Source organism: Triticum aestivum, chromosome 5B, assembly GCF_018294505.1.
Source record: "Triticum aestivum cultivar Chinese Spring chromosome 5B, IWGSC CS RefSeq v2.1, whole genome shotgun sequence".
NCBI lineage: Eukaryota > Viridiplantae > Streptophyta > Magnoliopsida > Poales > Poaceae > Triticum > Triticum aestivum.
In genome coordinates this window covers 206,651,571-206,659,190 of record NC_057807.1, presented here as the reverse complement: position 1 = coordinate 206,659,190, position 7,620 = coordinate 206,651,571, and positions in this window count along the sequence as shown.

Genomic DNA, 7,620 nt, shown 5'->3' with positions numbered 1-7,620 from the left:
CCTGCACACACACAAAGTAGTGCCAGCCGGGGATGATAGTAATAAAAAAAGTTCATAGCATAATAAATAATTTATGCAAAATGAGTAATAAGAGAAATATGACCCGTGTGCCGAACACCCGACAAGGTAGAGCTCTCTCGACGATGCCGAAGTCCCCGAGGCAACCGAACATGTAGGTGATCACGCGAGCCGATTTATGCCGATTGGGATGACGACGTCGGTTTGCCGAATTGACCGCGTGACGCGGTCAAAGTTGATTACCTACACACGTAAAATAGTGCAGTCCAAAATGATCTTCTATGTAATTGTCATAAATGAAATAAACAATTAAAGGAATATGGCTTGAGCGCCGAGGTCGGCCTGGCGGAGCGCCAAGGTCCGTGTGCCGCGTTCGAGGTGACCCCATGACTTGGTCGGTGTAGGCGGGACGATGACGTCGGCTTGCCAACGGTGGGGCGTAGTCAAGGTTAATTATACGCATGCATTAAGTAGTACAAGCTAGGTAATAATCTACTACCCCTATAAAAGAAAGAGAGGGCGGAGAACCAAACAATCAGACCCGTCCATCAACAAGATCTAATGACCGTTAATCCTTCAATGTTTAACGCAACAAACACACATTTAGGCACTATACAATCAATCGATCGCTAATCTGCCCCGCACAAAACCGGTCGCCTGCACGACCTTCACCTTCTCCTCCCGCACGACCTCCTCCTCCTCCCGCGTCGTTCGCCTCCTGCAGCCTCGCGCCGAGCCACGGGAAGCCGCGCCCTTCACGCCGCCTCGCGCCGCCGGAGCCACGGGAAGCCGCCGCAGGTCGCCGGGAGTCCGCCCCCGCCGCGCTGTTCGCCGCCTCCCCAGCCGCGGGAGCACGCCCCCGCCGCGGGAGCCGTCCCGCCGTGGGTCGTCGCCTCCCCAGCCACCGGAGCCGCGCCCTTCGCCGCCTGCAGCCGCCGCCCGTCGCCGCGCCCGTCGCCCCAGGAGCCGCCCCACCGGAGCCGCCGCCCGTCGCGCGGCGGGGGTCGCCGCCCTTCGCCGTGGGAGAGCCGGAGCCGCCGCCCGTCGCGCGCCGGGGAGAGCCGTTGCAGGTCGCCGCCCTTCGCCCTGGGAGAGCCGGTGCCGCTGCCCTTTGCTGCGGGAGTCGCCGGCAAGTCGCAGCCTGTCGCACGCCGTGGGAGAGGCGCCCCAGGTCGCCGCCCTTCGCCACGGGAGAGCCGGAGCCGCGGAGCCGCCGTCCGTCGCATGCCGGGGGAGAGCCAGGTCTCCTCCTCTGCTGCCGCAGGTACGCCGATGCCTCGCTCCCCCGTGCAACGCCGTCCGCTGGAACATCTTGCCGTGCCTCACACCGGCCCCACCGTGCTGCCCGCAATTCTTCGCCTTGTGGCGGCGCTCGGCACGCATGCCCTCCACCGGCGCTTCTCCGTCGTCCGACCATGCAGTCTACCCGTTTTGCGAGGCCACGCGACTCGCGTGATCGATGGAGGCAAGGCGAAGTGGTCTTTTGGGTCTTTGAAGCCCGTACACGTTTACAGTTTCATTCATTGCACATGGCATTATTCATTCACCCTGCACGAGGTACAACCACGCCCTGGATCTGCTTAGTTCTTTTCTTTGATCTATTCTATCCCACTAATCCCGCTCCTAACCCTCCTCCGTCCTCATTTTTCTGCAGAGCAGCCGAGCCTTGACAAACCCTCCGCAAGAAACAACTTCCACCGAAAGGCACCAACAGTTCTTTCTAGACATCCCTATTGTTTCTTTTGTATCTTCAGAATCCATCGCAATTGATTTTATATAGAGCAATTCATCTTTGGTACACCACTGAAGAAATTTGTAGCACCTGATTTGTGTAGCATGATCTTTTTTAAGCGACTTTGTGATCCCCGTCCTTTAGACATCTACTAATTAAGAGAATCCCCTCTTAAGAATAGAATATTTGTCTTCACGTTTAGTTTGGGTTCTCCACTAGGACAAACTAGCAAATGTATTCATCTATTTTTTACTGCTTCATAACTGTGGTGATGCATGGAGTAAGTACTAACAGACTTTTGCATGTCTATCTTTGACATGGATTATATATATACAACGTGAGTATATATGATTTAGCTTAGATATTTTTCGCACCAAAAGTACAGAATAGTCCAGAATGACACTGAAGGTTAGAATCACCCTTCTTCCAGATTGATTAATTGTAGAGTGCTTTTTATATGAAACTACCGGTTGTTATTTTCCTCCTTTGCCTTACCCAATGACACCATGCATTCTTCATAGGTTGAGACCATGGGCATCGTCGAAATCCCAATCAGAGCCATGCTTGATGCCATGTTGAAGGACCTGGACCTTCCACAACCACTGTCCACTTTTACCCATCAGTATCTTGAATGATGAACGATGAACAAGTATCTTTGTCTAGCAAATGCTTTAAAGTTTGTACGCACGGCTCAGAACTAAGATGCAACTGAAGCACTCAAGTAGAAAAGACTAGGCAGTAGTGAAGTGTGGATGGGGTGAGAAAGAGAAGCGGAAAAAGCGTTCTCAGTTTAGAAAAAAGAGGTCCTGACCTGTTTTTTTAATACTCAAAACATACAGTATATATGATACTATGGTTTATAACTGCAATATTTGTTGATGCCAAACATCCTAAATTATTTAAAACTATGTTATACACGTACATTTCTCCCAAGTCATATAGCGGTTAATACTCAAATCTTTATTTTATTTTTATGAAACTGATTGGTGATGCTTTGTACATAATAGTCAGGATCTGGTCACATTACTATACTCCATGCCTAAATGATATTCACCACTATCTCTATGCCCTTCTATATATTGTTTATCATTTGTACTTTTATATCTGCAAATGAGTAAGAAAAAAATTGATGTGCCTCTGTTTGAATCAAGAGAATGTTCCCTGTTTAAGGAAACATAACTATGGATTGTAGTGCAAATATGACACATAATCCAACGTTTGATGAGAAGAAAGCGGAATACAACACGAAACATCATATATCCTGATCACAAAAGGGAGTTGCAGCTCTCGGCTGTCTTAATCATGACCAATTATCACAAACATGTGTTTTTCTATTAGACTGTGCTATGGTTCATCTCTGTACAACAATTCTCATATCTAACATCATGTGTTTCTGTTGACACCAGATTTTGGCACGGTCAAGAACTTAATTAATATGTCCTCAAATGAAGAAGTGATCTACATAAAAAAGTTCCGTGTTGTCGATATAAACATCTTTGAAGTTTGGGTCATCGCCATCCGATATCATCACGAAGGCCGAAGTTGTGTTTGAAATACTGAGATTTTGTATTCAAAACACTATTCGGCTCATTACGCCCTCAAGACAGCCTCGTATGGAAAAATGATCTACACGGACTGTCTTCGTCTCGTCGAAACGATCGATTTCAATATAAAAATCGTTCAAATCCGAGTTCGTATGCAAAAGTTAGAGCCATCGGAATGTAGCCCTGCCAGGAGGCAAAGTGTGGCGCGCCCCACCAGACGCCATGTCTGATGGGTAGCGCGAGGGACGGATGTTTTGCGTCACAGTCCGTTTTGTGCGAGCTATTTGACCCTCAAGATGATCTCTGATAAAAAATCGTTCAACATGAAAGTTTTTCGTCTCGTTGAAACGGTCAAGATTGCTTTTGGACTCGTTTCCATCCGAGGTCGTTTACTGCCTCAAACATGACCCGCAAGGTGCAGCCAGGTTGTAAACCGAACCGTTTTGGAAAGTTCTGATAAAACCAGTCCGAATTTGACTAGGGTTTTGGACGTGAATTGATGCAATTTTATTGTAAGGAAAGCCTAGATGAATCCTTTTCTTGTACGGGAAGTCCAGCCGCCTCTTATATATGTTGGGGGTGACGGCCGATTGAACAACACACAATCGCAAACACATCTACAACTTTTTCATCTACGTCTTGTCCCTCCCTCGTTCTTGCTCCCTCGCCCTTTGTTGTTCTTCGTGTTGGAGAGCTGCGGACCGCGAGGCTCTAGGGGCGGCTTGACCGACCTAGGGCAGCCCATAGCCGCTGCACTCGCCGACGGGGTCCCTCCCGGGAGTGCAGGGTTTCGGGTCCTCAAAAGCTCTCGCCGGTCGACTTGCGCATCGCGCTTCCGGTGAGACTCCTTCGACATGAGCTGCGGTGCATCACCCCCGATGTCGAGGGTACACGTGACGTGTTCGTGTGCGAACACCTTTTTGGCGACTCCGCTGGGGAATCAAGATCAATCCTTATCATCCACCATGTCTGATCTTCCCAAGCCATCTGAGGTAGACGCCGATAACATCATTGAGCTCAGTCTTGATGAGATATCGGCCGATCATCGCCAAGTCTATGAGGAGTACAAGAAGGCGCGCGAGGAGAAGGACTTGTAGGAGTTCCTTGCAAAGTTCAAGAAGGATCGCCAAAGCAACATCACTCCGATTGAAGAAATCAAGTTCCCTCCTCTTCAAGCCGAGCAGGTTAAACCCTCTGTAAGTACTGCCTTTTCTCCTGAGCAGTGGGCTGAGATTGAAAGTCGTATTGCACAATCTAGTCTATCAAACTTTCATAGAAAATACTAATGCTCAGAAGAATACATCTCAATCTTCTAGTGGTAATGATGGTGTAGCTGCTAGTGTGCAAAACCCTAATCTGGCTTTACCTATTGCATCGGCGCCTCCCGTGCCGATGGTTTATTATCCTACCCAAACAATTCAGATTGTGACTGCACCCATCAACCCTATTATAAGCATGCCAGGTTCAGTGGCAACACCGAACCAAACCCTACCTACAGCTACAACCACTCGACCACTACTAAATTATGGGTCGACATACAGGCCACAATTCCTACCTACAGCTAGTAACCCTACTCCTCCTATGCCACTGCCACAAGCTTCATCGTCCACGATGGATGATGGTCTAGCTAATCTTAGAGAGGAGATGGCTAAGATGCTTCGAGAGAATTTTGGAGTTGAGTTACCTCGGAATCGGATTTACCAAAAGCCGTACCCCGAGTACTTTGATGCCATCCAGTGCCCTCCAGGATATAATATTCCAGATTTTGTTAAATTTAATGGAGAAGGCACAAAAACCACATGGGAGCATGTTAGTCAATATTTAGCACAATTGGGTAAGGCAGGCTCATTGAATGAATTGAAAGTGCGTTTATTTCCTTTATCATTAACTGGTACCGCATTTTCATGGTTTTCTTCTTTACCACATGGTTCCATTCGGGTTTGGTCGTAGCTAGAGCAGAAGTTTCATGATCACTTTTATAGCGGTGACAACGAACTCAAGTTGTCACATCTAACATCGGTTAAACAGAAGCATGATGAATCGGTCTCCGATTACGTTAAGAGATTCAGAGAAACAAAAAACCGGTGTTTTAGTTTGGTGATAACCGAGAGAGACTTAGCAGACCTAGTGCTGAGTGGTTTGAGGACTCCCATTAGAAAAAAGCTAGAAGGGTATGAGTTCTTAAATATCAACCAAGTCTTACAAAGGGCTTTGGCTCAGGAAAGCCGAAGCAAAGACCTCAGAGAAGTGCATAGATACAAAACCGATCGTCCAAAGATGAATATGGTGGAATATGATAGTGATCACTCGGACGATGAGGGTGATGTTTTTGCTACTGAATTTGTTTGGCCGTCTAAGGCCAAACCCTTTACTTGCAATGATCTGAAACCGATTCATAAGAATCGTGATGAAGAGATGAAGTTTACTTTTAACATTGCTAAGTGTGATAGAATATTTGATGCTTTGCTGCAGGCTAAGATTATTAGAATATCTCATACTTTACCGCTGTTTGAAGAGCTGAAACGGCGCGCTTATTGCAAGTATCATAATTCTTTTTCTCATGCTACTAATGATTGCAATGTTTTTCGACGGCAGATACAATCGGCCATTAATGACGGACGATTGAACTTTTCTGAGATGCAAGTTGATAAACATCCCTTTCCAATGAATACCATGGAGTTGGAGGAGAAGAAACTACTCATTCGGCCGGAGGTTGCCGAATCTGCTAATAAAGCTAATGTCATTGTTGGTGAGCCCAGGAAAGACAAGGAGGGCGACAAGGTCTTGGGGAGACAGGTTGTGCTTGACAAGCAACCCGGTGGCAAGGAGATAATCAAAATCACCATCAAGAATCCTACACTCGGGGGGCAACCACAAGTGCAAGAGAACACTCATGTCAAATTTGTTAAGCCCAAGAGTCCAGAAGTTGGCAAGTGGAAGACGAATGAAGCTAAAGTGCAGCGCAAGAGAATCAAGCCAACTTTTGATATGCTGTTGTCCAAGTATGCTAATCAAGCGGCCGGTTCTAGATCTAACCGGTCATCAAATTTGAAGCACTCGAGATCACCTCCGAGGGAAGAATCTCATCATCACGCAAGGCCATATGGGTCATGGGCACCAGGACCATGGATGGTGCCGCCCCCCTATGCGCCATACTACATGGGAGGCTTCAATGGGGGATGGGGGCAGCCCCCAATGGCCCCTTATGCTTTTCATCCGGGTTGGGCAGAACCAAGGAGGCCCGTTCATGAGAGACTTTCTTATCCCACACGAGACCGTTTGAACAATGGTGTCAATCGGCCAATGCAAGATAATCAAAAAAGGGTCAACCGGCAAGTGTGGCGTGCCAAATCACCAAGTGCTGAAATTTCAGAGCCTAGCAAGCAAAAGGAGAAGAATGCTAGTGGTGAAACTATTATGATAGGCACTAAAGAATTAATAATCAAAGAGCCGATTATTGTTGATAATCCGGCTGATTCTAATAAAGATGTGGTTGCGGTCCAGCAAGGCCCCATGGCTAATGATTAGGAAGCTAGCATAAGCAAGGCCAAGTCGAGGGATCCAAAATATACTCAGCCTAAGTGGTGTCCTTCCGGTTTGACCAAGGCGCAAAAAAGGAGATTGCAGCGCATGAGGAGTCATGAGAAGGAGGAACAAGAAGCAGAAAAGCTAAGGGATAAATTATTCAATGAAAGCCGTCCCATGGTACCCCCAAAACAAGTGTGGAGGCCAAAGCAAAAGGAAAACATTGCAGCTTCTGCATTGATCATAGCAACACCTACACCACCACCGGAGGACGATGCGGCTACTATTACATTGTCCACTTTGCCTACTACTTCCTCTTCCCTTGAAGATATTTCGGAGTCAGTGGACATGCTTGCGGAAGGAGATGAAATGCTTGATTATGAGTCTACACCAGTTCATGAAGGTATGGATATTAATATGGTGTATTACTTACCCGCTGAATTTCGTGCTATAGATGAAGAAGGGGAAGTAGCTCAGCTAGATTTTGGTCCTAAAAATGCTATATTCGAGAAGCCAAAAGAACCGGTGACGCACTTGAAGTCATTGTTCCTTAAAGGTCATATTAATGGATCGCCGGTTGCTAGAATGATTGTCGATGGTGGTGCTGTGGTGAATCTTATGCCATATTCGGTCTTCAAAAAATTGGGGCTGCGTGATGAAGAGTTAATAAAGACCAACATGGTGCTTAATGGATTTGAAGGCAAAGCAAAAACTGAAGCCAAAGGTGTGATGTATGTGGAGCTTACGGTGGGAAGCAAAACTTTGGCTACCGCATTCTTTGTCGCCGAGGTGCAAGGTAAC